The following is a 23,800-nucleotide window of genomic DNA, read 5'->3' as shown; positions in this document are numbered from 1 at the left end:
CACCCAAGGAGCAGAGAGGAGGTAGGAGAAACAAAGGACCCAAACAGACCCATTTTGTGAAGGAGGTACAGGTCTTCCAATTTGAGGGAGAGGGATCCTCAGAGGATCCTGGGAAAAGGATCTTCTCCTTCAGAGATGGGGGAACTCCTCCCAAGGAAAAATGGGTCCCAAGGGATTCCAACCCAGACTGGGTAGATGTGGGGATTGAGCTGTCGCCGCCCATCATTCTATCCCAGAACCAACAATACCGAAAACCCCTGGTTCAAACCCATCCTGGTGACTGCCTCCAAAAAGGGGGGGCGGTCCAGAACCGGAACCAGGGGAACCCAAAACCGCATCCATAGACTGGGTAGATGTGGGGATTGAGCTGTCGCCACCCATCATTCTATCCCAGAACCAACAATACCGAAAAAACCCTGGTTCAAACCCATCCTGGTGACTGCCTCCAAAAAGGGGGGCGGGGGGCGGCCCAGAACTGGAACCAGGGGAACCTAAAACCGAATCAATAGACTGGGTAGATGTGGGGGTCGATTTGTCGCCGCCCATCATCCTATCCCAGAACCAACAATACCAAAAACCCCTGGTCCAAACCCATCCTGGTGATTGCCTCCAAAAAGGGGGGGGGCGGCCCAAAACCGGAACCAGGGGAACCCAAAACCATATCCAGTTGCCAACTTTTTCTTTCAGATTCCCGAGACTCTCCACAGAATTTTGCCCAAATCTCTTCTCTCTCAATGTCCACAACCAGAAAATTAGCCCACCAGTTGTCCAAAAATGTGCATTATCTGTGCCCCCTTTAGGAGAAGGGGGGAAGATACTATGCCCCAGTACAAGTACAGGGGCAGGGTACAATTTTGGCACTGGTGGACACTGGATCCCAAGCTACCCTTCTGTCCAAAAGGGCCTTTGATTAACTAAATGCAGGAAGGGGGGAGAATTACTGAATTCCTCTCACCTCTCTTCCTGGACAACTTCAGAACTTTGACCGGAAGGAAATTCCCGTCGAGGGAACTGCAGATTTGGACATCAAAATTGGGCGACACAAGGTGAAACACCTGGTCATAGTAGTGACTCCAGAGGGCACCCCTTGTTTACTAGGGAATGACCTCCTGAGAAGGTTGTCACCCCTAATAGATTGCGTAAACAAGGTCCTCTGGACACAGACTAGCCGACCAATAAAATTAAAACGGAGTGTCAACCATGTTAGTTTAAACGCCACCTGCCACATGGTTGAACAAAAATCTGACCAAGTAGAATTCCACTTCCAGAACAACCAAATTCCAGACGTGACAGTAATAGCAGTAGGACAACAGACTGGTGATGGGGGGGTCCTCTCTATTTCTGAAAATCAACCTTCCCTCCAGTTTAAGGTGGTATTCCACACTGGAAAGAAATACTCTGAAATTCTTTACTAATCCACAATCAGAAACTCCCACTCCTATGGTCCAGAAAGATGTGAAATCAGCTCAGAGCCTGGCTGATGTTCAGCAAATTGGAGAGCAGTTGTTAATCCCTGTTCAGTGAAATGATGGGAAGGACACTGTTCTCGCCCGAGTGTGTGTGAACAACGGTAAGAGCTTCATCAGCGAAGCCATGTTCCGCCAACTCCAAAAAGATCCAGCCATTCCCACATTCAAACTGATAGACAAATGGGAAATGGACCTGGAAGCAGCCAATTCAAAACATCTCCTGCCAAGCAGGTGTATGCTAAAAATCTCCATTGGCAACAAGAGCATAGTCCATGATTGTTGGGTCGTGCAAGACGCCACTGCCACCTTTTACTTAGGCAGTGACATTCTCAATCGCTTTGCCATTAGTTTGGACCTGATAAACTTCAAAGCTTGGTCCCGATTAGTGGATAATCCCATGGGCTTTGATGATCCAGAAAAAGCATTTAGGTCAGCTCAATTGCTACCTTATGCAGTTGAAATTCAGGTTAAAGAGGAAGTCACCATCCCAGAAAGGACCCGGCAATTCTCCCTGGAAGTGAAAGTTAAAAGAGGACAAAAATTGAAAAACCCTGATGCTTATATTCATCTAAATGCTCCTCTCCAACAGCAAGGGTTGGGAGTAAACCCAACACCATTAGTCAACATAGAACATGACACCATTCCAATAGAGGTGGATAACAGCGACTTAAAGAGTATTACTCTAGCCGCGGGCACCATTATTGGAATGGCGGTTGATGACTGACATTTCTCCATTGATTTAGGAAATGAACTCTTAGGACCAATCCCCAAGGACTGTTTTGACAGTGACAGTGATGACAATACAACACCAGATTGGTTCTTTACCCGGCATGGGGGAACTTCCTGGTTTACACTTCCTGCCCTTATGGTAAGAAGGATGTGACTTGTGACTTCAGGAGGGATGAGGTGATTTTCCAGGTCCATGAGGGCTGCCTTTCCCACCTGAAGCCTCCAGTCCAAATCAGCACCCTGACCAGGGACTTCTCCACCCAACTGGAGGAGGCCGCTGATATAGCCAAACCAGAAGTCTTTCCAGGCTTAAGGTAGATGGTGGAAGAGAGAGTCAACCTAGCTGATGCCTGCGTGACTCTCGAACAGAAGCAAAAGTTGAAACAAGTTTTCTTTGATTTCCAAGATCTCTTTGCGGTGGACTCATATGACTGTGGTCACACCGACATCCACACAACGACAATTCCCACGGACCCTGGCATGACGCCAGTGTTTGTGAAGCAATATCGCTTGCCTCTCGCATCAATGGAGTCCCTTACTGAAATAATTAAGAACCTTGAGTCCCGGGGGATAATCCGTCCAGTCCACAGCACCTTCAATAATCTGGTGCTGGGGATATTAAAGCCAAACGGCCAGTGGAGAATCTGCTCCGACCTTAGGGAGCTCAACAAACGGGTCCATACTTCCCGATGGCCTCTTCCCTACATTGACCAAGGGCTGGCCCAGATCCAGGGGTCAGAGGTATTCACTGCAATAGACCTGACCAATGGATACTGGACCGTGCCTGTCAGTAGGGAGGACCAATACAAACTGGCTTTTACCTTTGGGGGCCAGCAGTACACATGGACCCGGACTCCCTTCGGATACCTCAACTCCGGCAATGAATTCAACATTTTCCTACATAAAGCCATGCCCGACCTGGGTGCGAGGGGTAACCTGGCTTATGTAGATGATGTCCTCATCAAAAGTTCATCTGTGGACGAACACATAGTGGAGATCAGTTATGTTCTGACAAAGTTGAGGGTTCACCGGAGCAAAACTTTCCTTTCAGAAAGCACAGTGGTGTAGAACCCGTGTTAATTTCCTGGGGCATGAGATTACTCCTCAGGGTCTCTGTCCCCAGGAAAAGAAAGTGGAAGCACTTCAGAAACTGAAAGACCCCACAACTCTGCGGGAACTAAGGAGCTCCTTGGACTGACTAATTACAGCAGAAAGTTCATTGAGGGCAACGCAGAGATCACTAGACCCCTGATTCATCTTTTGAAGGGGGGGTCAAGTGGGAATGGGGTCCAGAACAATCTGAGGCAGTAAGACAACTCAAAAGAAGCCTCTCACAAGCGCCTTGCCTAGCTTACCCTGTCAGAAACAAGGAGTTCTTCCGGGAGACAGGGTTCTCTAATACGTGCTTGACGGCAGTATTATTCCAAAAGCATGACAAGGTTAATAAAGTAATCTCCTATGCGAGCAAAACTTTATCCTCTGTGGAGGAAAAATTCAACGATTGTGAGAAGGCACTCCTGGCAACGGTGTGGGCATTGAAGAATTACCACCCGTTTATCCAGGTGGAACACATCATAGTGGAGACTCCACACCAGCCTCTGAAATATCTCCAAAGTGACCGAATCCGGGCCGGAAATGTGAGTAATTCCCGAATAACTTCCTGGATTCTGTCAATGCAAGGCTTTCGTGTGGAGGTCAGATATGGTCAAAACAAGAAGAGTCCCCTGGCGCAAGGTCTGGCTGACTTGCGTGATTGTGCCAGAGAAAACTGTCTCGAGGACGAAAGTCTAAAAATCAAGGACAACATGGAGACATACCTTAATTCCCCACACAAAGTCTTTGAAGAAGACAAGTGTGAAGGAATGCCCACTGTCTATGTGGATGGATGCTCTTACCATGTTGACAACAACGGGGAAAAAGAGCTTGTGGCCGGCGTAGGGAATGCATGGGTGAATGAGTCCCCAGAACCCTCCGCTGGATACAAAATTGGTCCCCGAAGTAGTCAGGTGGCAGAGTTCATGGCTGTGCATCAAGCCATCCTCACTGCTGTCCAACATCAACTCCACAAACTGGTCATAATCACAGACTCAGATTATGTACGGAAGGGGTTCGTGGAGCACCTGGTTAATTGGAAAACCAGAGGCCTGTTATGTGCTAATAACAAACCCTTGAAACATGGGAAGTTAATTCAAAACATTGATGATCTGGTCACCTCAAACGGTATAACCATCTACTGGAAAAAGATCAAGGGTCATTACAAAGTAGAGGGACCAGACAAAACTGGAAATGACTTAGCTGATCAGCTGGCCAAAACCGGGGCCATCCAAGGGGATCTAATAGAGATTGAGTCCCTGTTGGGGGAAATCCAGGTCACTGCTATCACTAGGTCCCAGACAAATGCTCACAATGATCTCTCAACTGCACATTGGAGTAAGGAGACCCCAGATGCTGATTTGATCACGGCTCAGAAGGGGGATCCAATAATTGGTAAGTTTTACCAACACATTGAGGACCCTGAGAACTTTCCCCTGATGGATATCGATTACATTGGGAAAGAGTATTGATGAAATGTCCAAAAATGTTCTGAATCCAAGACGGTTTGTTGGTAAGGAAATCCCAAGCTGGTCATGATCAGTTGGTGGTCCCTACCTCATTCCGAAGCCTGATGTTAAGTCACGCCCATGATGCGGCCACCGCCGGTCATAGGGGGTTTCATACAACACGTGAGATCTTAAGAGAGGGTGCATACTGGTCACACTTGGGGCAGGACCTCGACCAATACTTGAAGGGGTGTCTTGTGTCTGCACAATTTCAGCCAACATCCCTCACACACACCGGGCGCCTCTCCAAAAGAGGGGGATGACACTGCCATGGTCAGATTTGCAAATCGACTTCATAGGCCCCGTGATTCGCTCCTCCAGGGGAAATAAGTACATGTTGACGGTCACATGCTTATTTACTAAATGGGTGGAATGTCTCCCGGCCCCAAACTGCAAGGCAGAAACAGCAGCTGCCCTGATGATCAACCACATCTTTTCACGTTTTGGTCTACCCCAAAGGATTGAGTCAGACAGAGGTAGCCATTTTACCAGCGAAGTAATGACTAAGATGTGGGAGATACTGGGGGTTAACAGGCAGCTACATATTGCTTACCGGCCAACCTCTTCTGGTGCAGTGGAGAGATACAACAGAACCATTGTGAGCATCTTAAAAAAGTTTGTGGCAGATTCTGGGCCAAGTTGGGATATCCGATTACCTCTGGTCCTAATGGCCATCAGATCTACCCCTTCATCTGCAACTAAAATGTCACCGTTTGAGCTGATGACGGACGCAAGATTGTGCTTCCCCAGCATTTGCTCTACAGGACCCAAGAGCAGACATTGATCAATGCCTCCACAACTCATGAGTATGTGGAGAATTTGAGGAAACACCTCCAACATGCTTTTGCCTATGCTCAGCGGAATCTAGAAAGATCAGCTGATATCATGAAGACCCATTACGATTTGAAAACTACCATGAAAGAGTACAATGTAGGAGACCGGATTTATCTATACAATTTCCAAAGAAACCAGGCCAAACAGGGAAAAATGTTGCCTACATGGAAGGGACCTTTTGAAATTATAGACAAGATCTCCCCAGTTGCCTACAAGATCCGCATCCCTAAAGGTAGTTTGGCAGAAGGGGAAGACAAGTGGGTCCATATAAATCAGTTAAAGTGTTGCCATCCCAGGCACACTCTGCAGCAACTGGAGGAGTCCTCTGCAATACCAGAGGGGGCCGCTCCAGAGTAATTCAGTTACAACCCTAAAATATCCCACATATAGTCTCTAAAATATTATGATTCTTGAATAATTGTTGATTATATATTGTTTTCTTTAAAATAAGAATGTAAATGTCTATTGATTTATAAAATGTATATGCCGCCCCACTATATCAATAATGGGGGAGAAATGTCTACGAATAGGTATTGCCGCTTTGCTTTGACATCCTAGGAGAAAGAAAACCTGGAGACTGACCACGGAAGACGACCAGGGGACCGGGAGCAAAGATCCGAGGGGCCCGGGGTACCGCCCAATACTCTCATCAGGACCGGCGAGGAGAATCGATCGATCCACCCCAATGGAGGAAAAGATGCTGAACTATGTCATCTGCGGAATCGGAAGAAGATGATGCAGACATCCCAGCGCGTGGATCAAAACATCCTTTGCACCCGACTCCCCGTCGACTCGAAATCAAAGCATAGTCGTAGGGGGGCTTGTCAGGGGTTTTGACCCATGTTTGAGTTATTATCCTGCAACATTTGGGGCTGTGGGCTTGGAAAATCCAAGATAGCCAAAAAAGCCCACATTGCGCCAGAATCCAGGAAAACCGTGCAGTTTTTGGGCACACCAAAATGGTCGCCGACCTGCCACCCACCAGTGCAAAGAAAGATGGTTCTGTTCAAAATCTGTTTTTATTAATGTCAAAAATTGCTAAGATCATGGGCCTGAAACCACCAAACTAAAATCCGACTTTGGTTGAGTGTTTTACTTTACTCTACTGCAGATCCACATCAATGCCATGTCAAGCAAGGATCATATACCATCAAGTAAAATCCTTTCTTTTTGAAATGTATTAATTCAAGACATCTCCCAAAAATGGGTGCAGTACCATTGCAAGCCACTGACCGGCGCTGGCGCTCTATAAATCCTGACAGGAGAGCTGTCTTGCAGAACTGTGCAGTGAACAGAAGGGGGTTTTATGTAATTAAAAGTTCAAAAGACTTGCTTTTCCTGAGAACCATTAACACCTCAGAGACACACACAACAGCCCAGGATATCACATGACACTGTTGATTGAGAGGGAGGAGTTTCCCCTGCAGCCTGCAGGACACAACACAATAGACCCTTTCAATTGAATGGGGTATGCTGATTTTGAGTGTGGACTGTAAACAGTCTTCTGGAGGAAGGAGAGGCCTGTGATCTCTGACTCACCAAGCTTCTGGGGGCGGGCCAGACTGGATTGTGGATTCATATTGCAGCAGATATATGTTTAAGTAAAATGCTTCTGAAATATTGTATTAAGCTTACAAAAATGTACAATTTGGAGATCCGTAATCTGAGAAATGTACACACAATTTGAGACCAGACTCAACTCTGTACCATGTTCTGAGGCAAAACCCCATGAATTATGGAGATTGTAGACACAGTGTTTATGATAGAAAAATGAAAATTTACTGGAATATGTGTAGAGAGGCGGTGTACATCTATGTAATTTTTGGTAAAAATCCAATATTGGTAAACCAACCAAAAAACGAACGATGTTGGCATTTTTTAACCCTAACTCTTAGGAAGATCAGGGTTAGGCAAGAATATACCTTAAGCAATCAGTCATGCAATTTAGGTAATATTAACAAGTGGGGTATATTGCAAATGTGGGTTTTATGAAAAAGAAGATATGTTGCACGGACACAAAGGGGCGTTTCTTCAATAGATTGTAAAATGATGACTCACTCTGACACACTATCCCTTCTCAAATCAGGTCACAGAGAATCCTTGACCTATCAAATCATGAGAGGGTTGGGCATGCAGAATGAGCCGACCCGCCCACTTTCAAAAGACATAAAAAGAGCAACTGAAAGCCAGACAGGGGCATTCACTTCTCACTTCAAGCTGATTTCTTGCGGAGCACTTTGCCAGAAGACACCAGATCCAGCACTTAGACTTCAAATCCAGACAGAGACCAGAACTTAGAACTCAGACTCCAGAACTTAAATCAAAGGCCTAACACACAAGCTGAGTTCTCTTCAGCAGTCCTCAAAATCCTTTGCTAACTATTCAACCGCTGGGCTGCGCGGTTTGCTGCTTGCTAAGAATCCTGTGTATCCAGAACCGTCACATACAATTCAAGAGACCCAGACCAGACCGCTGTGCAGTGCCGAGACCAGAACCAGAGATCCAGATCCGGTAGCAGACCCAGACCAGATCGCTGTGAGCAGAACCAGTACCAGAAACCGCCCGGAGTCCAGTCCAAACCTGACCAGACCTTGACGACCTATTCCAAATTTATAGTGTGAGTACTCAGCTAGAACTGTGCCAGAGCCAATCTCTTAGTCTAAAATAACCTGATTCAAACCATTTTAACCTGTCCAGAACTGCATCATAGGAATCATGTGTTCATTCTGTCATTTCCAAGCTGTAAAAGTGTCATTTTGCCATTTTGAATCATTATTTCATTTCTGAAAAACTACCTTCACAAAATTGTTCGCATCTTTTGAATCGCGTGTGCTAGGAACGAGATTTAACTTTCATTTTAAAGCTAAGATTCCCAGCTTTCCAACAAGCTCTAAACAACTTGCTATAGTTTCTCCGTAATCGCGATCGACACACTCGAAAAAAGTGCTGCAAATTGACATTTTGCTTCATTTCAACCACGTGTAAAAATATCTGTCTTTTGCTTCCGTTATTGAATTCCATTTTCAACCTAAGCATCCCTGAATCATTGATAGTGCTAACCTGAAATAATTCAAAGTAGCTATCACCTACCCTGAACCTCCTACAGGGAATTAAAATCATTTTTAGCATATTTTTCCCTTCTTTGCATACCACATTTAAAGTATTTTGCCTGTGTTTTAAAATCATCCCTGTTCTCTAAACTTGTTAGGGGGGAACTGAAATTCGTATTGTATGGTGATTGTATTCCTGAAAACCGTGTGCTTCACTTCCATCTCCTTATATTGAATAGGGGGGGAGTGAATTGCCACAAGGGGAAAAGTGAACATATTATCTCTTGTGAAACTCTATCAGTTTATTTCTGTACTGCATTTTCTTTCCATCATTGTTTTTCCTTGAAACCATAAAAGCATTCTCAGTTACCTTTTCCTTCCTATACCAACTCCTAAGTAATTAAATAAGCGTACAATTGTAATACTATCCATTGTTGATCACTGTCATATTCTTAAGTGTGATATCAAATATTAATTTATTATAAAAGTGTGATATATATATATATATTGTTTACTTTTTCCAATAAATCTTTTAAATTGCAAAACAAACTTACTTCTTGCCTCAGTGAGGTCAGGGGGATTCAAAGAGAGGGGCGTTATATAAGGGTTTATCATCCAGAGTATAACTTGTCATAAACGTATATAAAGAAGGGCTTCCCTTGGCCGTCCCAGACGAGGCACTGACTTAGTGGGATTGCTGAATTGAAGTCACTTAACAAGAGATTGTCCTTGAACACCAGAAACAGGCTCATAAGGAAAGGCAAAGGAAAATGTCCTCTACGAGCAAACCTACACAAGTAGCACATGTAAAAGCACTGCACTGAGTTGACTGACAAATGTTCCTATGATTGGTCCAGTAAAAAGAGGAATTATGCTGACATACTTCATGAGATGGTTATAGACTCACAATCAAAGAGTGAGACCAAGGGGAAGTGCTAGGGAGGAGGATCATGAGTTGAATGACTACCTGGATAGTACAGCACACTTGGGGAATAACATATGGTATCAGCATATGAAATAAGTGGGAAGAAGGACCTCGAAGGAGGAATGCTTTGTATGTGCACTCCTGCCTTATAGCATGGGGAAGTCTAGATCTTCATAGCTATTTAAATTGATGTCCTGACAGAACATTGTCTATCACACCTTGCGTTCTGCCGTACAAGAGGTCAGTTCATGGGCCAAACAGCCTATCTCAACTGGGCAACTGAGTGGACAGATCCAGAAGAAGATGATTATGTCCAAGATACAAAGACAAGGCTAAGAGCTCATACCAGAAATCATGTGATTAGATATGAAAAACCTGGAGTAAAAGGAGCTGGAATCAGATGGGAAATAAACAGGAGACTGGAGAGTCCAAGGAAATCTACAGAAGAAGTTTCTAAATGGAAAAACAGGCCAAATGCAGTTCTGGGGATCAGTTCTTTCACCAGACGGTTGGGAAGATGGTGTGGTGATCTGCAGAGACTGGATAATAATGGGTCACTACCAGCCACCTTTTGAGAATGTGCAAATGCTGTGTAAGCCTTTATGGTCAAAACTTGATAAACTACTGACATGGGTCAAGGATAAAGGAGGACCTTGCCTTTTGAATGTGCCAAGTTGTGCTTCAGAAACAATGGCACAAGAAAAGTCAGACAAAACCAGAACTGTGGTTAAATCTTTGAGGCACAAGAAATGAACATTGGGACAGCAGTGATCATGGATCACTACTGGACATGTCGATCCAGAGCTTACATGAAGCTGCCCAAGGTCTGGGGAGGACGATGTTCTATTGTAAATGTTCATGTTCCAGCGTTGGTAACTCCTAAGAGTGACTTGAACATTGACAGTTTTACAAAAGCAGATGCTCATCTGAGAAAAAAGAGATCTGTGGAACTGATAAGTAGAATGAAGATAGAAAACTATATCTCAGCCAAGTCGATAGAAGCCTTTGATTCTATCCCATATGAGCACAGACTGTTCTGCCAGACTTCGTTGATATTCACGTTGATCTTTATGCTGAGCATCCAGGTTGGAGCAAATAGTAAATGGCTGCAAATTACCAGATGTGAGTTGTTGCAGACAATCGACACTACCATAAAGAGAAGAGCTGGGAGCCATACGACTGATGACTCTTCAGAATAGATACGTCCTGGATATGATTACAGCTAAGGATGGAAGTGTTTGTGCAGAAATTGTAGAATCATGTTGCACATTTATACCTTCTCATAATGATGAGAATTGCACCTTGACAGAGGCCATAGAGATGCTGGTGAAACTGCATGTTCAAATGGTGGACGAAGTGGAAGACATTGCTGATGATAGCTGGTTTGGAGCACTCTTTTCCTGGGTTCCACAATGAATGGCAGATATGTTCAAGTTCTTGGAGCCCTGATAGTGATGGTATTGCTTGTATTCTGTGTGGTTAGGATAATAATCTCACAATTCAAGACGACAGCAAAGAAAGCCATAGGGATGAAGATCATGATTGATGTTGAATCAGGATAGAAGACCAAAGAGCTGACAGATGAAGAAATCAGAGATTTTGTGAAAGCCAGCATCCATGCGCCTGAGGAAACGAGATTCCTGTATCCAAAGAACCATAAGAAGTATGTGGGAAGATGGATCTATTGTAGTCCAAATGGCGAATGCATGCTCATGACCTGGAACAAGGATGAGCATTTGAAATCAGCTGGATGCCTGAAAGGGGTAATCAAGATGTGGGTCCCAAAGAAGCATTTCTTCATAAAAGGATGTCTAGATGTGAAGAATGATGGGAGAATGGTCGATGAATCGCCCAGAGGGGGAGTGTAGAGAAGGAGCCAACTATCCCCACCTCAACCATCTCACCCATATCGCCTATATGTTGGGAACCAGAGTGTGAGACATGTTCAGTACCATTGAAAATACTAATACCAATGAGAATCCTGGAGGCAAGGTTCCCATTGAGAAAACCATATCTGCATACGAGACAGTATGATGGCCATTTTAATGGAATCCCAGAAGAAGCAGGATCAATGAATGAACAAGCATATTGGTGACATCACACGAAGCCAGACGGATATACATAGAAGAGATGCAGAGACAAGAGAAGTGACTTTAGTCTATAAGGCATCAAGAGAGTATCAAGGATAAGTGATATCTCGGGCTCGAGATGAAGAAACTTATGCTACAGAAACAATGAAGATATCAAGTATTTTACATGTGTACAGATGCAAAGAAACGCAAGCAGATTAAGTATTCTTGAGGCTAGCTTTATTGTGAATAGATTGCGGCATGCACACCAACGTGTAAGTATATATATGAGTAAGTAAACAATGGATGTTTCCACAAAGTATTATGTTTTATATGAAGCAAATTGAGATACCATGCTATGAGACATCCGTTGATGTCCGTTGTACTTCCTGTTTTAGATAATTGATAATAAAACAGTCAACTTTGCCAACTTCCTGAGTCGTTTTGATTATTGATGTTTGAGTAACTTTTGTATCCCCACCCATCTCAAAGTATTGCTGCCTTGTCTTAAAGGACTGGTTCGGCTGACCCGGTTTAATTCTTTCCCATGCTGTTTGCATTCATAGGCAACCCCAGGCAACTGTACCCACGGATGCACATGTCCTGCTGTGACACTCTCACTTTGTACATGAGTCAACATCAGACAGTACCTGAAGAGCATGTACATGAATAAGCCATTCAACCTTAATAGATCACCTTTGAAGTCATCTTCTTTCTGCAGCTAGCTGAGATATCAATCAATCCTTAGCTTAATTTCAGCGAAAGCATGAAAGCGTACAAAAAGATTCAGATAAGAGAACACAAGTCAGCAGTAAAATACAAAATGGAAGAGAAATAACTGTGAGGATTTCAGTATAACCTCTTCTACTAATATACATAGAATCAGTTTATAATTAAGTTAAGAATATGAAAAGACTGGGTTTAGGTAAGGAGTCTCAAATGTGATGATCAATTATTTAGATTATTCATACAAAATTGTGTAACTATAAATAAAAGATCATGGGCCTCTTTACGGGTCCGGTGGGTAACCCTGCCGGTGATACAACCCATATTAATTTACCAGCGCCTGACTTCCCGGTGCCACCGGGCTATTAGGAGTTCAGTGGCTGGGAAGTCAGGTGCAGGTACATTTGATTATCGCCATTCCCACAGAGTCCTCTCTGACTGTATGGGAGTGAGGACGCGGGGGCACCAGCACAGTTTAGAATGGTACTGCTGCTCCTGTGACAAATCTGTCTACCGTGTCCGCTGCGCCTTGCACGGTAAGACTTGTTGGGCACAGTGGCTCCAGCAGGCAGACTTGTAGTTTGCCGAACCGGAAACAAGGGTGCCGGTGACCTTACCGGCACCCTTGTTTTCGGACTGGCAAACATGTAATGAGGCCCCATGTATCTGGATTTTATAGACATCCAGACAGCTTTGTACACCGTTCCATGCTCTTTATTGTTGCATTTTCTTGTCAACCTACAGATACCCCTTAATCTAATAGGAGCTATTTACTCTCTCTACTCAGACAACTATGCAGTGGTATGCTGGGGCGCCAGAGGTGAATGCACTGATCCAATGCCTGCATTCAAGGGTGTGAGGCAAGGTTTGGTCCTTGCCCTTCTTTTATTCTTCTTCTATATTAATGAAGTGGCACAGGCCATTGACCAAAGAAATTTGGATGCACCAATGCTTGGTGGTAGGAAGTTGCCCTTACTATTGATTTCAGCAACACCATCCTTATTTCTAAGATTCCATTCGGCCTCCAACTCCAACTTAACCTGTTTACAGGGAACTGTCGGTGAAACGACTGTTAATAAATATTGCCAAATCTAAAATAACGGTCTGTTGATCAAATGGCCAGTTGCGCAGTCCCTTCCCTAACTTCGTATTAAATAATGAGATCATACAAAATGTGGAGACCTTTCATTATCTAGGAGTACATGTGCAAAATAAATTAAAATGGTCTTGCCACATTGAAAAGAGTGCAACTTCCCTAGCAAGAAGTGGTGGGGCAGTTGTTAGATTTGCTGCACGATTTGGAGGAAAAACAATATCCCATGCATTAGAAATATATAAGATACAAGCCATACCAGCTGTTTTCTATCATGCACAGGTATGGGACTATTGTAATTCCCCTAGTTTACAAGTTAAAGAGAATGTGATTTAGAAATCTCTCATGGGCCTTCTGTGAGGAATTACCATCTGGGAAGGCGGCAAAGCCCTTGCTTTTTTGATTTATATTAAATAGAATGATAAGGCTAATTCCACCTCCAAAAAGGGCTAATCTGCCAAACAGATTCCCCTTTTTCATCAAATCCATGCCAAATGTATAGTCCACTCATGCCATGCCTGCATCAGTAGCCTAATCCATGGCATCTGCTCTACTCTTGACACAGAGCAGGTTCACCATTCATGAGCTGCCCAACTGACAGACACAGAGACAGCCAAGTCCCTACGGTGCAGAGGCAGCATTTAAGATATGCCCACCTGTACCCAAAACTATGGTGATCAAAAGTTACCCATGTTGGTGGAAGAGGTAAGCTCTAAATAAAAGCAATGCCTGAGTTTATGCATAGTGCATGATTCTACTTATGGTCATGACTGTCACATTCCAATTGATATTGCACATGTCAGCTCATGTGAGTCAGCCCTGCTATGGAGGATGAGGTGTATTTTGACCAGCCAGGTGTATCCTGTCAGGCTTCCTCTTTGATCTCTTGTGAGGCCAGGTAACACCCGCTGCTGAAGACAGCTGCACAGCCACACAGCAGGCAGCTGTCTTTGGCCAGGGCATCAAAGGAGCACACCCACTCAAAAGGAGTAGCCTCACATCAGGGTGCTGCATTTCTACGGGCCTTTGTTCTCAGTGAAAAGGGAGGGGGGCAGGATTATGATAGGCAGGAAGACTCTAGTCAATGGAAGGATTCTTCCACCATCTTGGTTCTGACTGTTCCTCTCTCCTATCCCGTCCATGTCCTCTGGAGCAAAGTACTTTGGGTGTGACATCAGAAGGGGCAATTCTACTCCGTTCAAGAGAAGGGATTAGAACACTAAGGCAGGTTAGCTTTGTTCCAATAACCTGAGGACTAGTGCCTTTAAAAAAAGAGGGTTTTCACCCTTTTTAGAGATTTACTCAGATCCTCTCAGATCCTTGATGGCCACAGCTTTGTTCTGAAGATCTCACTGGACATCCTTTGGGACAATTGCACCCTCCAAAGCCTTCAGCTTCAGGTGAAGAATTAATCATCCATGACAGAAGGAAGATCTGTCCTCTACCACTCCTAGGGCACAGCTGTGAATCATGACCTATGGCTCTGCACTTTTGTTCGCTCCAGAGCTGGGAGAGCATAATCTAAATATAACCATCCTTTCCTCAAGTCCCTCTGAGCGGGCCTCATAGCAACCGGAGGACCAGACCAGCTGAAGCTCCCCGTTCTACCACAACAAACCAGTTGCTCCATGTTCAACGCACCTGGAATGAGAGGGACATTTCTGGCGATAGTTGCTGCGCTCCTCCACCACACTGAATAATGCTGGCACTTTTAAACAGCTCGGCACTGCATCGTGTTTTGGCTAAGCTCGTCATTTGCTAGGCCTGAACCAACTGTTAAATGCCAGGACCCAAACCGAATGAATAGAGAGTCACACACTGACTCTAACCGGGGGTCACAAACATGGCTAGGTCCAGCTAACTTTTGAACTGCTGCCTCATTGATTGCACATCAGCACACCCAAGATCAGCACTTCGAAGGCCTTTGTCCACCGACTCAAACCACTGGAGCATCACTCATGGAACCCTTCCAGTGACTTAAGCCTGACTCGCCCTGGCCGACTGTGAAGGATTCCTGTGAAGGATTCCTGAGACTGCCCTATCCTTGAGAGCTGCCCTTCTACCACACAGCACAGAGCGCCCGTCTTCGCCCCTATTCAATGCCCTCTTGCTTCTGGGGCCTCCACTATCCTATGTGCCCAAACTGAGCCTGATGAGCTCGCTTCTATGTTCAACCCCAGAGTGAACTGAATGCAGGTACTGCTCCCTCAACCCACTTTTTGTGGTTATTACCTTACCTGCCACTCCTGGAACTACGCTCAGATTGCTACTTTCTACAGTCTGTCCAATCTTCTCTGTTCCTCCTTTGGGGTGGGTTTTTGTACAACATTTTCATTTGTTGAACTTGCACGTTGTGTGTTTAATTAAAGTATACATATTGTTATAGAACCTTGATTGGACATTCCCTTTATTTTGGACTGTGATGCTGTGTTGTTTGGGTCACTAATGGTTCACCTTTGCACCATTCCTAAGAGCATAGCATTCCCTCGGCCCACGTTACCACAAAAGATGAAGGAGTCAAATCTCTAAACTGTCCATGTTTTACCTTTATGATTACATTGTGTTTTGGTTTGTAGAGAGGGCCAATTTACCCCTACTCATTCTTGTGTTCCTGCGGGTCAGAATCCAGTTCGTCACACCGGTGGTAGAGGTGGGATTTGAAAAAGACTGTGTCTACAGCTCAGCCAGCCAAACAAAAATAGTGTGCAGTTAATGTTAGTTTTCACTGCCAAGGTATTTGTATAACCATGGAACTCGACATGCACACTGTACAGACCTTGACAGCAAGTGTCTTGCACGACCTCTGTCAATAAGGTTAAGAAAGCTGAACTGTTAAAAATCCTCCATGCTTTCTAGAAAGCTAGGGGGATAGAGGGCTCTCTGGATTGCTAGCCCTATTGCCCATGTACCTTGGGGTCATGGAAACCGCTAAGGAGAGTGACAGTGATAGCGCTTCTTGGCATTTCTCTCAACTGGCGGGCACGTTGGTTTTCCAAAGGTTACCAGCCTCCTGCATGTCACACTGATTCATGGGTCCCCACCCTTTGGCCATGTCTCAAGAGCTGATCACTGGCTCCTGGAAGAGAGGAGAGTAGACCGAGCAGAACGCAAACAGCAGGCTCTCAAGACCATGGCAGAAAAGAAGCAAAGGTATTATATGATACTGTGCAAGATTGAGTTTGAGGCTCAGAAGGAAGCCAGTAAAACCTCCAATGGAGAAGGAAGCGCCTCCAATGGTGGCTCCCAAGGAAAGTCTTGGTGCCACTTCCCCAAGGACTTAATCCAGCCTTATGAGGAGGGAAGGACATTTCTGACTGGTTCAAAAATCTAGAGTTAGCTTTCTGCCTCCAGGAGGTGGAAGAGCATTTGTGGGATGCAGCCCTTATGAGCCATCTACCAATGGTTGGAACTGATGTGATTATTCAGTTGACTCCTGAATAGAGGGCTATCTATTCCAAGATGAAGTCCACCTTCCTAAGGAAGTTCTGCAAGACCTCAGAACAATACCGCAAGAGCTTTGGAGAGCTCACAAAAAGGAAAGTCAACCCTTTGAGGCATTTACACATCAATCCCTGAAATATCGGAGTCGTGGGTAACAGGTAACAAAGTTGACACATTTACAGCATGTTTAATCTGACTGTGTGTGAGAGCATCTAGTGGACAAGAGTATCACAGACCCTCTGGAGCTTGCCAGCGTAGACGAATGGTTTGTTGCTACTAGCATCCAGAAAAAGGCATTGGCTGTTGCATCCAAACCAGATGAAAAGGGGGTTGAGAAAAGTACATTTAAAGAGGGTATGTACAAAGGTCTACCCCACTTGCTAATAAAGGGCCCCAAAAGCCAGAGAAGAACTTCCTGTCACCTGCTTCGTCCTCTGCACCAGAAAGAAGAATTGAGGGCACCCCTAGCAGTGGGGCACATTTACAGTGCATCAGCGCTACCTTAGCTGCAGAGATCCGAGGCATAGGAAGGGTGATACAGCCTAAAAGGGTAGACTCAAGCCGGCTGTTGTTAGTGCCATGCTCATGGAGGATGAGGAAGAAGAGGACATAATTAATGTGGCCATCTTAGACAATTCATTCCCACTCTGCCTGGCGTTGGCTTAATGTACCCCATTATCCCTGAGCAGGAAAGGTACTGGGTCTTCGACCGAGGCCCCAGTTCCTGGGAATCCAGAGATCTTTTTGGACCACATGTTCATTAACGTGAGCAGAGCCCCAGAACCTCATGATACTGCTGCAAGTATCACTGCTGCCTGACGACAGAGGGTGCAACAGAACCAGATCATCTCTGGTCCTCCCAGACTAGTAAGGGGATTCTGAGACATCCGTTTGTTTTCAGATCATCTAAGGGGCACATTACATTTTTACTGCATTTACTTGGCTGGCTTGATGCATTTTACAAGATGGTCGCCGCTGCCTATCCATTGTCTGAAGCCTGCCCACTCTGCAATGGGCTGCCTCACTCCTACATCAACCAATCAGGGCTCCCAGCAGGCGGAAGCTGGCCCTTACATCAATGGCCGACATCTAAGGCCCTGTCTGTGCCTGTCCGAGCAGAGGAGGGCCTGGAGGGCCCCCGCAAACTATGCCTATGCCTCCAGACTTGATCCGTGGACATCTACGCTCGCTGCATTACTTGAAGTGAATGATGGCTGTACTCTTTCATTGCCCACCTCCACCAATCCTACTGAAGCTTTCTACTCTACATTTGTACTATGCCTTCTTTGCCACTGTCACTGCATTTAGGCCGTGTGTAGCTTTAACATCTGTGCACCTCTCTTGCATTACATCTGTGCTCTTTTAAAAAACAATTTGATTTCCACTAGGCCACCTGGTGGGTTTGGCTAGAACTGTGCAGTGCAGCCACAATTCTTGCATTCCTCAACTATCCCCTGCCACCTCCATAGCTCTCTCCATCTCTCCTGTTTTCTCTAACTACTACACTATCACCTATACCCCCCTCTCACGAAGTCCGGTTGAAAAAGCACAAAAAAAAATCTTGAGTGCAAACCCTGGACTTCTCATCGCAGACACCTACGTCATCGCTTCCTCCAGAGAGGTTGTCACTGATATCCTCTTCTCTGTCACCTCTCTAGATGTATGGATCCCCCATCTCATCTCCACTCTCTCTCCTTCCACATCGTCTAGCATTAATGTTGGCACAAAGTGTGAAGTTTTCTTGGTCGGCTTCTCATCCTCACAATGCTTCGTTAATGTCTATCACACAGGCACTATCCTGGTTCAGGGTCCACAACTCTACTTCCTTCTTTTTCACCGGATTCTGTCTTCTCTCATTAACTTCCTTCCTTCTGCATCTCCCTCTACCATGCTCCTTCTCCCTCCTCTGACAGGTGTACCACGCCCCTGTACATCACCCCAGAAAACTTTCAAAGGCAGAGACATCCTCCAGCTGGCGACTCTTAACGCCCGCTCAGCCAAGAAACACTCTGCTGACATCTGCCTCCTTCTTGCAAACATTGACCTTGACATTCTCGCTCTTACTGAGACATGGTTCAATGCCGGCTCAGTCACGGCTTTTGACTCCCTCCTCCCTGATGGCTTCAAAATCATGTCCAAGCCTTGATCTCACTGCACTGGCATGGAGGTTGCCTTCATCTTCCCTGAATGGGTACCTGCTTCCATTTTACCCGCCCAGCACTACCCTTCATTTGAAAGCCTGGTTTGCAAGTTAGTCATCTCTCCCATCTCCACCCTGACCATTGCTACCCTTTACAAGCCTCCAGGTGCCACCACCCTGTTCCTCTCTGAATGGGCTGATTTCTGCTCTTCCTTGCTTTCATCCTCCTCCAAACACCTCTTCCTGGATGATTTCAACATCCCCTGGCTCTGCATCCACTCTCTTCACTGACCTGTGCACCTCTCTTTCCCTCTCCATTCGCCCTTCTGGGCCAATCCACTCAACTGGACATATTCTGGACACCCTCATACACTCTGACCTCTCTCTCTCTCCTCCACTAGTCACTCCCCTCTTTTGGTCAGACCATTCTCTCCTCTCCTCCCACCTGGGTTCCTTTGGCCCTCTGGTCACCCCCCAAGAAAGCCCTGCCAATCTCGTTCACTAACATCCGCCCAATGAAACGAGTGTCAGATGCTACCTTCGCCTCCACCTTCATTCCCCCTCAACCCCCTACCTCTGATACTGCCTCTGGCTTTGCTCTCAGCAACCTCCACCTTCCCATCACCAATACTCTTGGCATTTTTGCCCCAGTCATGAGGATCCACCTGAAACCTGCCTCTAAGCCTAGCACCTGGTATGACTCAGAACTTGCGACCCTGAAACAAAACTGCAGAGCGGCGTAACAGAAGTGGCAAACTTCAGGCTCACCCTCTGATAAACCGGCCTGCCACCAGCTCCAAAGACTATATAGACTCTCCATCCACACCAAGAAAAGAGCCCACATACCGGCAGGGGTTTCCGGTGCATCCAACAACATGGCTGAACTTTTCAAGACTCGCAGGGAACTCAGTATCCTTCCTAGGCCCTCTGCAATGCACTGGCCACACCAAAACTCAGGACATCCTGAACACCCTTGCTAGCCACCCTACCAACCCATCCCTCATCCCCTTGCCTCCCTTGGCCCCTCACCCTCCTCCATCCTCCTTCTCCTCCGTCTCCCCTGTCACACCTGAAGCAGTCACCAGAGTTGTCCGCTTCATGAAGGTCTCTTCTAAACAGGCTTCCCCTTGCTCACCCAGAACCATCAAGTATACCATTGGCTCCCTTGCACCCGCACTCGCTGATTTCTGCAATCACTCTTTTGACACTGGATCTTTCCCCTCCTCCCTTAAGCATTCCCTTGTGCACACACTCCTGAAAAAACCTTCAACAGACCCTACCTTCCCAGCCAACTACCACCCTATTTCCATCATCCCCTTCCGGGGAATCTGATGGAGAAGTTACCATTGCCCCAACTCAACTCACACACCAAACTTATTGATGGTCTGGAACAAATCTCTTGTTGTCCTCATCCTTCTTGATCTCTCCTCTGCCTTTGACATGGTCAACCAATCCATCCTCAAACAAATACTCCACAATATCATTGCTACCTCGGAAGGGGCACTGGACTGGCTGACATCCTTCTTTACTGACCGCTCTTCCCAAGTCATCTTGAGCACCTTTTCCTCTCGTACTTCCTTCTTCACCTGTGGTGTCCCCCAGGAGTCTGTCCTCTCCCCTTGGGTGTTTAACATCTAACTTGCTCTGCTTGCATGCCTCATCTCCTCCTTCTCCAACTTCCAGTGTTACGCAGATGACACAGAGCTCTTTTTCAAACTTCCTGCTGATACCCTGGCACTTACATCATCCGTGACTGCCTATCAGCCATCCAGTCCTGGTGTACCTCCAACAATCTCTGGCTCAATGCTTGTAAAACTGAGATCATTCCCATCGAGACCCCTGCTCCTTCCTTTTTCCCTTCACTCTGGCCTTCCAACCTGGGCTCTCCCCCTGCTCCTTCTTTTGAAGCCAGAAACTTTGGAGCCATCTTTGACTCCTCTCTCTTCTTCCTCCCTCACACTCAGGACATTGCTAAGAAGTTCCACTTTCAGCTCTTCCTTCTCAAAGGAATTCTCCCTTTTCTCGCTTTCCCCCAGATGTTGAACGCTACCCGAGCCATGGTTCTCTCTAGGCTTGACTATTGCAATAGCCTCCAACCTGGGTTCTCCCCCTGCTCCTTCTTTTGAAGGCCTGGGCACCACACTATTTTCAACTTTATCTTACTAATTACTTTTCCTCTAGATCACTCTGTTCTTCTGGCACCAACTCTTTGTGTATAAAGTGTTTTACTAAACAGAGGGTAGGAGGCCGATCGCTTTCCTCAGCTAATTCTGTGGAACAGCCTCCCCTGCCTCTGTGCATTGAGCAGGACTTTCTTAAATTCCAGAAGCTCCTCAAGACCTTCCTCTTCACCTCCTCCTTCCCTTCTTCTCTTCTCTGCTAATTCCACAGTTGCTGTGAAGTTGGTGTGGGAGGCCACTGACCTCCCACACCGAATAGGCCCAACTCCCATCTTCCCTCAGTACTTGCTTTGGTATACCCTCCACCCTTGAGGATCAAACTTATTCCTAACCTGGCCCTTGGCCAGGTAGCACTCAATTACCCAAGCACTTCATCTGTGGCTCACCCATGAGCCCAGACTCCCTAGCACTTACTCCCTCTGCCCTGTTCCCTTGCTGCACTTGCACGTTGTGAATACTCACAAGGCATAGTAGGTTTGCCCTTCCTCCTTTTCCCTCCACTGCTCTTATTAATTATTTTGTTATTGTTATGTATTTCACGCCCTTCCCCCCTCACCCTGTGGGTGCTTTGAAATGGTATTGCACTTGCTGTACAAGCGCCAAGCAAACAAACAATAACATTAAAGAAAATATAAATAAAGATAGTCTCTCCTAATGCTCACTGGCTCTCAGGGAGTTCAGTTGGAGGGGAGAAACCTCTTAGCTCTGCGTTGTTGTTAAAGATGCCATTCCAGTAGACACTCTACTAGGAATCTATAAACCTGAAGCAGGAATCGTTGCCGCGGTCACATGATCTAGGAAAAAGGAGGCAGCGGGAAGAAGCCCTGGTGGCCATGGGTCCAGAAGCTCTTCTGGCTGATGACAGCAAATAACCAGATCCAGAGTACACAGAGATGCCTGCTCCGTTCCTGGTGGAGAGGATCTACTGGCCACTGAAGTGCCTGCTGTGGTGTCAACCGACTCAGTGACCTCAGTGTTGCCTACCAGTGTCGAAACCGAACAGTAGTTTCAGACCTCAAGGGTCTCCCCAAGCTAAGCTCTTTGTCCTCAGCTGGGGGCCCGAGTCAGGCTGATTTTTTGCCAGCCACAGTGAGACTGCCCAACGTTGGCCGATCGTTGGACAGAGAAGCAGGCCCAGGGGAAAGCCCCTAGGATGTTTAAGGTGCACTGGGAGAAGCATCTCCTGTACAGTGAGCCCAAGGATTCTGAGGCGGGTGCCAGCCGGCGTTTGGTGGTTCCACAGTGCCACATAAGTTTCCTTCTGTTCTTGGCTCACAACATTCCATTGGCAGGCCATCTCAGAATGGCAAAGACGACCGCCAGACTGGCTGTCCATTTCCATTGGACCTGAATTGGGTCAAAGATTAAAGAATGTGTCTGGTCCTGCCACACTTGCCAAGCATCCAGCAAAGCTGGTGGTGCCACAAAGGTCCCCATAATTCCACTAGCCATGGTTTGGCACCCTTTTCAGAGGATAGGCATGGACATTTTGGGTCCATTGGATCCTCAAACCTCGGGCAACCAGTGTATCTTTGTCGTGATAGATTATGCAACCCGGTACACCGAGGCTTACTCCCTGAGAAGCATGAAAGCTCCTGTAGTTGCAAAGGCTCTCATCTGCATATTCTCTCATGTAGGTTTCCCTAAAGAAGTCATTTTTGACAGGTGATCCAACTTTATTTCGGACTGTTTGAAGGCAATGTGGGATGAGTGTGGTGTAACATACAAGTTTTCCATTGACTTTCACCTATTTATTTTATTTATTTATTTGATTTTTTACATTTATCGCACCACACAAAACCCTGACCCATCTAGGTGCTAGTTACAGTTGCAGGCAGATGATCAGTTAGACGGCTGCAAAACAGTTACAAGGTAAGCTTATATATTATATGGTTGCACAACAATTACAAGGTAGGGACTGGAAGAGCATTTCCAATGTGGTACAATAAGCAAGAAGTGGGTCTGCAGGACAAGAGGTTTTTGGACATGTCAGATTACTGGATCCTTCTAAAGCACAGTGGGCATGCAGGATCGCAGTAAGCATATATATACATATGGAGAACACTCAAACATGTGTCACATGCAGGCAAAGCCTCACTCAGTGGGGCTGGGAGCCACCTCAGCTGTATGAGGTATAAGAGTCAGGAAGCACTAGAATATGGTCTCACGGCAGCCATATGGTTTACAGGAAAGTCATATAGGTGGGGAAAAGTAAAAATGTGTCACACGCCGGCAAAGCCACGCATGGTGGGGTTGGGGGCTACTTCGGCTGTATGAGGCATTAGAGTCAGGAATTGTTGGAGTGTGGTGTCACAATAGTTATTTTAGTCACAGAATTGGCAAATTGGGTTCATAGGTGGAAGGTCATGAGGATGTGGTACCTGGGGGAGCACCTAGGTAGAAAGCGCAGTTGTCAAGTGGTAGCAATAGGGTTAGGGATGGAGGGGGTGGGTTAGGGTAGAGGGGAGTAGAAAAACAAGAGGGGATTTGGTGAACTATGTACAAGGTGGCAAGGGGCAGGCCTGTGTTGAGCAGCTCTAGTAA

The 23,800-nt window shown here is 46.1% G+C and overlaps 1 protein-coding gene across 2 annotated transcripts in view; it reads left to right on the top strand.

Annotated features, from left to right (window-relative positions):
- LOC138580591 (protein-glutamine gamma-glutamyltransferase 6-like) overlaps positions 1 to 23,800 on the top strand; it is a 282,038-nt gene that overhangs the window by 202,794 nt on the left and 55,444 nt on the right. The window lies entirely within an intron of this gene.

This window comes from Ambystoma mexicanum, chromosome 3p, assembly GCF_040938575.1.
Source record: "Ambystoma mexicanum isolate Mex_15411 chromosome 3p, UKY_AmexF1_1, whole genome shotgun sequence".
NCBI lineage: Eukaryota > Metazoa > Chordata > Amphibia > Caudata > Ambystomatidae > Ambystoma > Ambystoma mexicanum.
This window is presented reverse-complemented; position numbering and strand designations above follow the sequence as displayed.